Source organism: Chrysemys picta, chromosome 6 (assembly GCF_011386835.1).
Source record: "Chrysemys picta bellii isolate R12L10 chromosome 6, ASM1138683v2, whole genome shotgun sequence".
Classification (NCBI taxonomy): domain Eukaryota; kingdom Metazoa; phylum Chordata; order Testudines; family Emydidae; genus Chrysemys; species Chrysemys picta.
In genome coordinates this window covers 93,549,643-93,562,868 of record NC_088796.1, presented here as the reverse complement: position 1 = coordinate 93,562,868, position 13,226 = coordinate 93,549,643, and the positions used below count along the sequence as shown (strand labels likewise).

Genomic DNA, 13,226 nt, shown 5'->3' with positions numbered 1-13,226 from the left:
TCTTTGGGGTTTCTGTTATCACTGTGATAAGTGCCTGGGAGTTGAAACACAGAGAAAGTGACAATATATAGAGAACACCAATTCTTAGGTTAGTAATTGGTGCTGCTACTTACCATTCAGGGACATCAGATCACAATACACCAATCGTGGATTGGTTGATTTGAGGATGCAGAAAACTAAGGGTGAAATCCTGGTCCCATTGACGTTAATAGTTTTGCCACTGATTTCCGTGGGATCAGGATTTCACCCTAAGAGTTTTTCACTAATATTTTCTCTGTTTAAATTCACTAGTGGTGGTGGTTTATGTTGAAAGGATTTGAATAGGAGGTGGGGATAGAGGGGAGTCAGAAGTCCCTTTCCACATTGGATGGATCGACTGTGTGTATATAAGCCAGGGGTCGCCAACCTTTCAGAAGTGGTGTGCCGAATCTTCATTTATTCACTCTAATTTAAGGTTTTGCGTGCCAGTAATACATCTTCATGTTTTTAGAAGATCTTTTTATAAGTCTATAATATATAACTAAACTATTGTTGTATGTAAAGTAAATAAGGTTTTTAAAATTTTTAAGAAACTTCATTTAAAATTAAATTAAAATGTAGAGCCCCCCGGACCGGTGGCCAGGACCTGGGCATTGTGAGTGCCACTGAAAATCAGCTCGTGTGCCACCTTCGGCACGCGTGCCATAGGTTGTCTACCCCTGATATAAGCAGTGAGATAACAAATGTCCATGTCCTCTGACACTGTTAATGCCAGAACATCCTTTAGTGTTTGTATGGGTGCAGCCTAAGCACTTCCTGCCTGTCAGAGCTTGTACACCCAAGGAGGGAGAGACAAGAGGTTCCTTTTCATAAAACACAGGGCAGTGAACTGTATAACCACTTGCATTTTTGTTTCAAATTGAAAAAACAAATTACTGGCAGGTGTAACAAATTTGTGCCTAATTACTCAATCATATAGTAGCTTTAGTGAAAAAAAATCACTCGAGCTCTTAAGTGAAAACTAAAATGTGCATTAAGTACTCTAAGCTTAATTTCACTAAACATTTTGTAGTAGTTACTTACTAGAGCCATAAACCATAAGCTTTTCTAATTAGTAGTCAATTGTTTTATTAGACATGACACACTCAAAGGTCAGATTAGTGATACGGAGCAGAACTGATAAATTATGGAAAGCTATGTCAACTATTTCAGACTGTAATCAGGTTCTTAGAATTCAGGGGTCTTTAACCTAAAGCAGCTACAGAGAGAATCTATTCTGCATGTCTCCATGCTTCTAGAAAAACAGGAGACTTAAGTCTTAAAACGTGCCAGGCAACCATCAAAAAAGAATAAACTAAGTTTCAAGCTTCACATTCTCTAACACTATTAAGACAGTAGCTTCAAAGCAAGGGCTAGCTAATAACACAGCCAATGCAATATAGTTAATGAAAGCTTTTAATTTTTAAACACACCCCCTTTTATAGTGTTAGGTGGATGTACAAAAGTGATCTTGGAGAAATAAAGCTGGATTTAATTACAAGTGTCCAACTCTTGTGCTCCTGATTTTACCAGGTAGCAGTTGTTTAACTGTACAGGGCATCTATTAGGTTGAGTACATAGAGAATTCCAAATTTACAGCAAATATTCTCAATGCACTTTAAATAACTACAGTGAGCCAGTTAAATAGTCATATTTTCAGGGAATAAATCTGGTAAGTTTATTATTTGTGGGGTTCCTAATTGTTCATGAATATTCAGATGCTGCTGGATTCTTTATTGAAAAAAATAATGAATTTTATTATAATTGATGATTCATTTACAGATTTATACTGTAAATGAATCATTTTCTGTCCATGTGCCTTACAAAGTTTGTCACCCCATCAGGTTGCAGAAACAATATAGTATGATTTTGATGATCAATAACACATACATGAGCCAGAGACTTAACTTAAAACAGACAAGTGAAGCATCTCCTGAGTCCTGTCCCCGCTTTTCCAGCTCTGACTTCTGTTTCTGATGATGGACTAGCTCCCTAGCATCTCATTTTTAAAAGCAGGATCTGACATCTTTTCTCTTCTGACTGGGATTTTCCATGCTCCAACCCCCATCAGTTGCTGGGGGCAGAGTTGTTAAAAAGTCAGCCTCTCTGCCCCTAGGAACCTTGTTTCAGCTTCCCAAACAGTCTTTCTGCTACTAAATGGAGGTTCCAGTTGACACCAAAAGTTACAATTATAAATGCTGTTCATAAAACAGAATGGAATTCATAAATTGACTTATTCCCCAAACTATCACATTAGTCTGATTGTCTACTCTCGAGTATAACTTGACCAGCTGTAATCAAAAGAAAGACAGCTTTATTATTTCTTATCTGAGCATTGTGATTGTGTTTACTCAATAAAGCATGGTGTGATCCCTATCCCAAATATCTCACATTCTAAATTAGACAGATAAGTGGTTTAGACACAAGGCACCACCTGACCAGATAAAGATAAAAACTGAAGATGGTGCAAATTTATTTAAGTGTATGCACTTCTTCTGAAATGGATTGTTATTGATAGGCTCCAGAGAAGAGCGGGATCTGAGTAGAGAAAGGGAAGTTTCCTGGTACCCAAAGAAAGGGGGAGAAGTCTAATGGACAAAGGCATGAGGATGCAAAGGAAGCATTTAAGAGGACTTCATTTTTCTCACTGGCAAGTCAACAGTGTTCATAGGCACTAAATTCACTAACACAAACCCAAGCTGAAAAATCTTAAGGTGCTTTTTATTATATTCTAAAGACACCCCTGGATTTTATATTTCCTGACAGGACTTTAGAGTCTGTTCAGATGTCACTACTTATGCAGTTTGTTTATTTTCTGCATTTCTCCCAGACTGAACAATGAAAATAGACTAGTCAGTTTTCCTTTTGTTTATAATAAATTTCTATTTAATTTCACCTTCAGATTCTCATCCACTAGCACAGCCTGCAATATCTGGGTTGCAACCACTTCAGGGAAATGTTTGCTTTGAAAAACAACTTTATCTAGAATTGTTTGTTTTTAAATTGAAAGCACTGCTACTTGTCTCAGATCATAACATTTATAAACCCAAATTTAAAGCCACAATTTACCCTGAAAAGAGAATAAAGTTTCAGTGAAAACATTATACTCCACCAAAGATAAATGAAAATATATAAGTACTGTAATATAAGTTATTTAGGAAATCGAGTAATAACTAGTTTACATAACTTGTGTAACCACTGCACTGTTTGTTCTCTCTAATTTAAGTCAAAGTATTTTATTATGACCAAGAGAGGGGAAGTTGATGGACAGTAACAGCAGTTATACTCCAGATCCTTGCAAGAAGCAAAAACAAACTTAATTTGCTGCAGTTTTGGCTCATTAAGACAGTATCTTTTCAGATAGTAGAGTCTATAGAAAATGGTTTGGCCTTTCAAAGACACCTCTGCTCATTTTTTACAGTATAGCATTCAGAAATTCACGTGGCAAGACTGATCAGACACCAATTGCATGTGAAATCGAAGCTTTTAATTGAAAGGAGCATATGAGTTTCCTTGATGAGGCAGTCATACTGCTGGAATGTGAGACTTGTGATGCTTTACCTGTGTGGCTTGTAAATTATTCAGTTCATACCAATAAGTGAGCTTTGTGTCAGACCTTACAAGCCAATTTCTACACTACTTTAAACATCTCCTGGTTCACTTTAAATGCTCCTTAAAAATCATTATTTTTCCAAGACTGACCCAGCTACAGGTAGGAAAACAAAGGGACTGTATTGTTGTTTGTTTGTTTGTTTTTCCAGAAGAACTGAGCACCTATAATTTGAGTGGGGAGTTGCATGGCACCTCTGAAAATCAATCCTAGGTGTCCCCAGTTGGACACCTAAAATTAATGGACACTTCTTTGAAAACGCTGGCCTGGATAATGTGTCCAAAGCCACAAGATGAATCATTACCAGAGCTTGGATTAGAACTCAAGAATTCCCTGTTTCCAATTCTGTACTCAGTCCATCAGGTATGCTGGTTAGCACTAGGAAGTTATTTTTCTTAATATAATCTTGCTAAACTTTGACTTTCCTTTGAAATACCAATAAAATGTTTATGAAAACTGAAATCTTAAGTTCACCAATAAGAAAACTTTACATAATAAGTTTATTAGGTTGAGTGAGCATAGTCTTAAAAATAAATAGAGAGATTCCCATTAAATCTAAAGATTTCATCCCGTCCAGAAGGGAAATTTAATTTAGAGGGCAGAATGATTTTGAAAACATTTGGCTACAATTTTCTTATGTTTCCTAGTAGAAAGTGAGGTGAGGAGATAAACTGTTTGTAACAGATTAGTTAAGTATTTAAAACATTTTAGGAATTAGCAACAGAGAAATAGGTTCATATTAAGTAAAGCAAATAATTCACCCAAGAGCTCAGATCCAGCTGAAATATAGGCACAGCAACTGCACTGACCTGAGCTAGATTTTATTGTGAATTTCCTGAAGCAGTTGCTTGTTAGCTGATATGAGTCAGGTCTTCACATTTTCACTGTTTATCCACAGGAAACTTGGGTGTTCATGCATCCAGTAGTCACCTATTGTTAATGTTCTACACAATATTTCTGTAAGTGATAACTTGGTAATATTATATATGGGAATTTGCAATTGGCTTTTTGTTTTGCCCAATTACTGACATCCACTGACATAATTTAAAAGAAACAGTTGCACAGGCGCTCAGAACCAGTCATTATAACAGTAGTGTTCAAAACAAGGTATATGCAGAAAAGATGTTTTATTTCAGCAAGACACACCTGTCAACTGGGAAAAAAAATCTCTGAATCTTTTACTTATTGTTCATTACTTGTAACACCGGAGAGGGCTGTAACTGAAAGAGTTTAGAGAGGAAATGTGTTCCCCCCAAACCCCCCACCCTGTTAGTTTACTCTGTGCATTTGACAGCAATTAATGCCTTTTTGTTGTGCCTGTTACACAGCTCTGGGAGAGGGCACATCTGAAAAAAAGAAAAACAGTTGTGAAATCATAGAAATTGAAGATAGGTGTAGTATCTAAAATTGCTTTTTAATTCATGTTTTGAAATTGGCTAGGTTTCAAGTTGACTGTCCATTTCATCTCATGGAGCTGGCTTGATTCTAAGGTTCAGTTCATCGGGACTATAGATGAGACTGGTAGCACCACCTGTAGTTGAGATTGCCCAACATTTGCTGATATAACACTGTTTTTTTAGTTGCCTATAACTCTGCCAGACTTAAACCATTCTGGGTCAAATTTTCCATGCTGTGTATCTGCTTCAATCCAGATTTTTCTGGAAGGTTTCAGGTAAAATAGTTCAGAACAAACTTGCCCATATTTGTTTTAAAAAAAATTACCACAGTTTGTTGAGAAGCTCTAATAACTATGTTTTGGAGCAGGGACTTCATATTTGGTACAGGGGTCCTCCTGGTGTCAGGGATGTGCCTTATGTTCTCCTGTGAAAATCTATTCCAATTTGGCCCAGTTAAGAACCTCTGAAAATTCTTGGTTTGCATTTGCTCGGTAGAAACTTCAGTGTTTTGGCAGCGAAATTCCTTAAGGATTCTATTTGTACTGAGCATGCTGCAGCCCAGGGTTGCAGAAGCTGACTAGGGTTTTCCCTGCAGTTGCTCCTCCTGGTGCCAGGGGCAGGAACTGAAAGGACATCAGCTGTCACTTCTGTGGTCTCAGTGCTGCCCCTGCTGGTGCCCGGGAGGAGGAAGCATTCAGAGTTGAATGCAGAGGTGAGAGGTATTGGGGTAGAGAGAAAGGTTGCAGGAGCCAGAGCCAGGGCCGGCTCCAGGCACTAGCGTAGCAAGCAGGTGCCTGGGACGGCCAATGAAGAGGGAGGCGGCATGTCTGCCTGTTTGGCCACAATTCAGCAGCGGGGCCATCACTCCCTCTCAGAGCGAAGGACCTGCCGCCTAATTACCGCCGTAGATTGAAGCGGCAGTAGAGCTGCAGCCGATCGCGATCGCGGCTGGTTTTTTTTTCTGCGTGGGGCGGCAAAAACGCTAGAGCCGGCCCTGGCCAGAGCAGGGAATGGAAAAGAGGAAGTAGGAGATGAGGGGTATATAGATGTAGGAGGAATGCTAATAAAAACAAAGGGGAACGGGAACAAGCTGTGAGCACAGGGGCAGAAGGGTTCATAATAACCAGAGAACACACCCTGGAATTGAACCAGCAGTCCTGAGTCTCTACATTCTGCTGCTGTCCTCAGTAGCTGAGATACCCTCTGGCACAGCATGGGTGTCTCATCTCTCTCTCTCTCTCTCTCTCTCTCTCTCTCTCTCTAGTGGTTGGTGCACACAGAGGATAACAGCTTACTACTGCTACCAATTTCTCTGTTAGTTCAAGTGGTAGAGGTCTCTTCAATGAATATAAAGGTTGAACCCTGCTAATAATCCAAGCTGGGGGTCTGTATAGCACCACATGGTAGAATTTCTTTTTATTCAGGTTGCTAAAAGACAAAATGAACAAAACATTACTTTGTTTTGTTTTACTGTGCCAAATGTGAATGAGTGGCAGTGCGACCCTATGCACCCAGTCACAACACCACTCACTCAAATTTGCCCTGGCTTGCCACGCCCCCCCCCATGGATAGACTTGGAAGAATTTTGAAGCTGCTCTTCTTTGAAGGCAAGTACAAGCCAGCCTGATAAGAAATGTCATAGTCATCAGTTATTGGGATTACTTTTTCATTTTCCTAATGCAAGAAAATCAGCAGTTAAGGTAAGAAAATAGTTGGGGGAAGAATACAGGTGATAATTAGCATGGGAGGAGTTAAAACAAATAAATTAAACTAACTGAGTTAATGAGAGTTACTCTTGCTTATTATGTTGACAGGAAATAATTTAAAAACAGGTTATATTAGATTGGTGATCTTATAAACATTCCTAGTAATCATTACTCCTACATTATAACTAGGGTAAACTTACACCCACATTATAACATGTTTTGCACCAAACCATAAACAGCTTACTATTTTTCAATATTTCATCAGTGAGAAAAGCAATGGAAGTTTTCATCACACCATCCTGCTAATGTTCCTCAACCATCCTTTAGAATGACTACTTCTAGGAGAAGTAGGGAGTTCAATCTTTATACCCTTTAGACATTGGTGCCTCTACTGAGATAGCCAAGAAGTGCCACTTGAGTGTTGACATGGCTACCTGTACTAAAAGCTGAATTAGGACCACTTACTCACTTCACATAGGCCACCAAACAGTTAACTGGTAGGCAGTACTTAAATATTATGGCTTGAAGTACATGCAGGTGAATTTTATTACCATTAATCAGTATTCACAAAACGTGTTCAGCTCAGTATCTGGGGAATCTGATGAGGTTATTAATGAGGCCACTGCTCGGAGTTACACAGCAAATGTTCAAGATCAAGAAACAAGGCTTTCCATAGAAATGATAATTACAGTAACTTGATTTGCTCATAAAGACAGGCTAACTGGACTGCAGTTTTGCAGTTTCTTGTTTTTCACTATCCTGAAGTTTACACAAATCTTCCACTGAATTGCCAACTTCTTGCCACACCTGTCTTGTTTAGGTATTTTTGAATATATAATATAAATAAACTTTATAACTAACTCAGTATTATTGCCCAGAATTTTAAAGGGCATCATATGTGGAAACCCTATGCAATTTTTGGAGAGGTGATGATGTCCTCTGATCCTTGATGGAAATGGATAACAATGGTGCTCTTGACATGGAAGTCTGTCTTTCCCCTGATAAGGCTAGTACTCCCAGATGCCAGAGAAAGGAACTCATAAGTGTGTGTGGGTTTTTTTTTTTAAATCATTCATTGAGTTGATAAGATGGGTATTGTCTTATGGGCCAGGCTCGTCTACTGTATTTCTTTCTGGATGACTATTTGATGGCACTTAACGGCGTTTGTGAAGGCACTTCCTAAAACTTTCTGTGCTGCCTGTTTAATCTGTTTGTTTTATTTTGTCATCTTTATTAACATTTCATTTCCGATCATTCAAATAACAATCCAGCCTATAAGGCTCATCATTTTAAATGTAGCTGAAGTCTGTAGCCACTCAAGATTTGAAATTAATTCACCCCTTAGAAGTATTAGGCAAGCTCAGGCATGAATAAATAATATACACCTCTACCCTGATATAACGCTGTCCTCAGGAGCCAAAAAATCTTACCGCGTTATAGGTGAAACTGCGTTATATCGAACTTGCTTTGATTCACCGGAGTGCGCAGCCCCGCCCCCCCGGAGCACTGCTTTACCGCATTATATCCAAATTCGTGTTATATCGGGTCGCATTATATCGGGGTAGAGGTGTAATTTTCAATGCTTTTCTGAAATTCGTAAGACAAAATTTCTTGCTATGCTAACTGATAAAATGAGACGTATGTATTGGGTTGTTACACTATAATTCTTAAATGATCTCAGATTCTTTTTCTTAATTGATTTTGTACTGTATTTTATTATTCCAGTAAAATAAATATAATAACCTCTCCAGCTCTTGTAGGATATGCTCAGTATGTTCACAAATCTAAAGGAGATGAGAAATGATTCATAGGCATTCTGTTCTAATTTTCTGTAATTATCTGTATGCCCAAAGTTAAATGAATTCTACCAGTACTAGTCTTTGCATTATTGTTTATTTGCTGTTGGTCAGTAAAACAAAGTGGAATCTCCCCAGTCTTTTGCACCTTGGATTACTCTTCTTTTGACCTCTGAACAGGTGCAAATTGGCACTGCTTTGCAGTGTTGTTTTCATGTTTGTAGACTTCCTAAGCATGGGACCCAGGTACAGACAGACTGATCCAGTAGCAGAGGAAATGGAGGGTGATTGTGGACCATAGTAGACTATGATTTATTGGGGTATGCAACAAAATATGCAGACCGTGTTCTCAAAGCTCTTTCCCAGAATGCACTTCCATAGCTCAACACACTCAGCTCCCTTTTGGAGTTGGTTATGAAGCACAGGGGTTGTACAGCTGTGTCATGCAGGTTGGCCACCTCTCTCTCCACGCACCTGGAGCTCTGTCCTGCAAGGAACCAAGTGCCCTTTTCCACTGACTTCAAATTATCAAACAGGAAACCTTGATTTAAAGAATCAATTTTAATCTTGTTTTCTAGTTATACTTTTCCTAAAGAAAGTTTAATTCTCATTGCTTTGGTAAAACATGTTGATTTGCAACTAAATATAGCCCTTATACTAAATTTGGTGGTATTTTTTGCTAACCAGGAGGTTATACTATATCTAGACACATTTATTTAAGAATTATACAGCTTACCATGCACTGATTCACATTCTTAATGTTTACTTTTTTGTTACGAAATGGTACATGATGCATTTCTTATTTACTAGAGGACTAATGTTTTACTCGTGACTTTTGTCAAACTGTATTTGGATGAAAATTAGATTTCAATTTTAAAATGTTTGTTCATTTTTTTATCTTTATTAGTCAAATAAATCTACCTTAAATGTGCTGGGTACATTTACAAAAAATAGTTTGTGAAAACATTCTCCATTTGAAACTGGACTGTTAAACAAAGGAAATATCGTTTATCATTTGTGAATAGAACGGATTGTTTCTGGTCACCATGTCCTTTGAGATTTTTTTTAAAAGTAGTAGATCTCATCCTGTCACCTCATTTTTATCCAGAGATGAAAAGAGAATAACAAGATTTCATGCTTTTTCAATTTTGTTTCTCAACTTTGAATTAACTGAATTAGGTGAATAAGGTGAAACAAAGAAAATATTTTCTCTGAACCTGTAGAAGAGGCTACTGCTGTCAAATGCTGGTTTTAGCATTTCTACAGGCTCTGTTTCCAGGTGCTTAGCCAACGACATCCCGCAGTTCTGTACTTTGACTCTTTTAAAATTTCGGCAGCAAACACGCACTGCTTATTTTTACTTATATATGTAATATTTTAATTTAAATTATTTTAATAGATTATAGTAAGGGTTAGGTCTCATGTTGTCATAATTTCAAATTTAATTTTAAATAGATCTATTTTTACAAGTATTTCATTTAAATAAAAACACTTTTTATCATTGGTTTTGTGACTTGGGCTCAAAAAGATAAAAATGTGACTTCCATGTCTTTTTAAAAACTAGCTTCATTTTTACCACAGCTCTCCTGACCTGCCTTGTGTTTGTTCAAAAGTCAAAGGAAAGGGAGGAGTAGCTGATCTGTCAGGTTTTACACAGCAGGTACAGTACTAGGGTTAGAAATAAGTATAGATTGGGCTTCTCATATCAATAATTTGCAATTCAATTGTTGCAAATTGAACTCTTAAGCAATTAAATGCCACATTCATTTGTAAAATATGTGCTCCTCATAAGACTGACAAGCAGCTTCGATCTGTACACTTTGACCATCTAAGTATCTTATTATTTTTTGGGAATGGGAATAGTGTAAATTAAAGAGCATTTCCAAATGAGTTTTGCTATTTAAATGCCATCTGCTGTTCCTAAACTTGGCCTCAGGAGGTAAATGCATTACTTCATTTCCTTGTGGAAATAGAACTTGTCTGTATCTCCTTTATAGGTGGTGTGGTGTAGCTATCATATGATGACTTTTAGCTAAACTTAGATGGGGGTTATCTTGCAGTATTTTAAGAACTTTAGTTTGGTTTGTGATCCTGGTAGCTTTTACTCCTTGCTGATAATTCTCTATTTTTATATGTCAAAATTCAGTATGATGGCAGCAGGTAAGAAGCTTAACTGAAATCTGTTCATGTCTGAGTAACTTTTATCTTTTGTATACAAAGTATTTTTACATTTCCCTTCTCCATCTTTCAAGTGCTGTAAAACATTAGTCTGCTGCAAAAATAAAGACTTAAATTGTAGTCTTTCTGCAAAGTATGGTCTACTTAATTATCCGAAGCATAAAAAATTTATTCGGGCAGTAGATTGAGCACACAGAGCATATTTAATATTTGTGAATTTCCTTCTCCAAAGCAGGACTTGTTTAGTGATGTTTTGAATTTTTTTCTCCTCTCTCCACTTTCCTGTTTATCTCGAATGAAACAAATGATGTCATTCTTACTATTAAAGTTATTTTGGGAAAAATATGTGGTCATATTTACAGATCTACATTGGTGGTACCTTAAAATTTTTTTTAATGCATATATATTACATACCTATTCAATTAAAAAAAAAAGTACTTCAGAAAAAGGCATTAGACACTACAAAACTTAGAGCCTGTCAGAAACCAAAAATAAACGTATGATTCTCCTGCTCCCCCAGTTAATATTATGTTACAGCTGTTCTGGCAGCTCTGCATGGGACCTGATCAAAGACCACTGACGTCAGTAGATAAATTCCCATTGATTTCTGTAGGCTTTGGGTAGGTCTTGTAAAATCAACCTATTTAGTGTAAATACTGTTTTGAAATTAAAATTCAAAGCATCTCTAGGCAATTTAAATTGAGAAAAAAAAATCAAATTATCCAAATCATGTGAATATTTAGTATGCAAATAGATATTTTTAACCTTTACTATTCATATTTAGAAAATAGCAAGCACATTGTATGCCTCTAATGTTACTTCTGTTCAGTAAAGGATAAACTGAATAAAACAATTGTACAATCTAGTACTGCAGCCAGCGTACTGTGTTCAAAAATTGGAAGAACAATGCAGCAAGAACACAAGCATCATTTATAATTTAAAAGAGATTGCTGATAGAATTGCTTTTTGCTACATTCAGCCAACAAGTATAAAAATACTTAAGAAAAAGGATTGTTATGGTAGTAACAGTATGTTAAAAGCTTCTTGTACGTATCTTTATACCACTAGAGTGGCATTATTCTTCCTGAAATTAACCAAAGTTGGGTAAGCCACTGTAGTGTTACTTTCTCCATGGCTGTGGCGGAGTGAAGACTCACCAACGCGGCACCTCCTGCTGGCCGTCTCAGGAATTAGCTCTTTCCAGCCCGGAGCGCCCTCTGCCGGCCAGTGTCTCACCTGCCGCTGGCTCCATGTCCCTCCCAGACCCCAGTGCCCTTTGTTCAGAGGTTCTGCCCTCCACAGTGCCCCCTCGCTCTGGGATTCCCCTCCCAGGGGAACCCCCAACCCTCTAAACCCACCTTGCCTCAGTGGCTACTGCCAGTCGTCATCTAGCCCCTCTCCCTGGGGCCAACTGCAGTCTGTAAACCACTCATCATCAGCAATGGGGTTAGGACCTGCTGCCTTTGCCTACCTCTGGGCTTCCCCTCTGCAGCCCCGGTACCTATTTTGCCCTTTTAGCAAGACCTGCAGCCTGGGGTTTTTCCTGGCTGGAGCTCCCCAGCTCCTTCTGCACTTCCCTTCCCCAGCACTGCTCTACCTCAGGTACCCTTCTCAACTCCCAGGCACCCCGGTCCTTCTCTCCCAAGAAGCGAGCGAGAGAGAAAGTGTGTGTTTTAGCTTCTGGCCCACAGCCCTCTTACAAGGGCCAGCTGGGCCCTGATTAAGCTGGCCACAGCTGTGGCTGCTTTCCCAATCAGCCTACCTTTTCCCAGCTGGAGCACTCTCCAGTGCTGCTTTAACCCCTTGAGGGCCAGAGTGGGGTGACCACCCCGCTACAATGGCAAAGAAGTTTGTATATTAAATTAAACCCAGCTCCTGCAACCATTTACATGTGCTCAGTTTTTACAGGACTGAGCTCTAAAACAGTAAAAGTTTGTAAGGCAAAATAGCTTAAATTAAAAACTGTATATTTGTAAACAAAGTACAACAAATAGCACAGAAGCTCTCAGAGAAACTATACATAATAGCTTGGGCAAAACGAACACAGTTTCACCTTTCATTTTTCTCTTCCCTTTCTTGTATCCTGGTGGTCCAATCTGTAGGCAAATTAAACTTTCATCCTGTAATAAGTACATTTCATCCCATAATAAATGCATCTCTTTTTGCCTGAGCTTGAATCAGCAACGTCTGCATTGTAGTGGCAGAAATGTGTAGTTAAAGATAAATATGGGCAACCATGACTTTGGCATTATCTTTAATAAACATAAATAAAATAAATCAACATTTCCCACACCTCCATATTATATTTTACTGCGTATTTATTGTATTTGGCATAGGAAATACAACAAACACTGGCAAATGTAAACTAGCTTTTGTACTTTGCACTTTGTACACAGAGCGTTCTGTGGTTTCATCTGTTTCTTGTGCAGGAACAATTCCGAGGAACTCTCAGCTGATGGCTTCCTTCCTGAGGTATAAAATAAAATCACTTTTGGGGTGGTAAAATATAGAAAAGAGCGAA

General features: G+C 38.2%; 1 protein-coding gene across 20 annotated transcripts in view; it reads left to right on the top strand.

The window, feature by feature from the left end:
- KANK1 (KN motif and ankyrin repeat domains 1) overlaps positions 1 to 13,226 on the top strand; it is a 168,085-nt gene that overhangs the window by 72,347 nt on the left and 82,512 nt on the right. The window contains exon 1 of one of the 20 annotated variants that reach the window (XM_024103342.3): positions 13,073 to 13,177. The exons of the other annotated variants lie outside the window; for them this stretch is intronic. The gene's annotated coding sequence lies outside the window, so the exon portion shown is untranslated. Of the gene's footprint in view, positions 1 to 13,072; positions 13,178 to 13,226 lie in introns of those variants that run through there. 20 annotated transcript variants of the gene reach the window in all.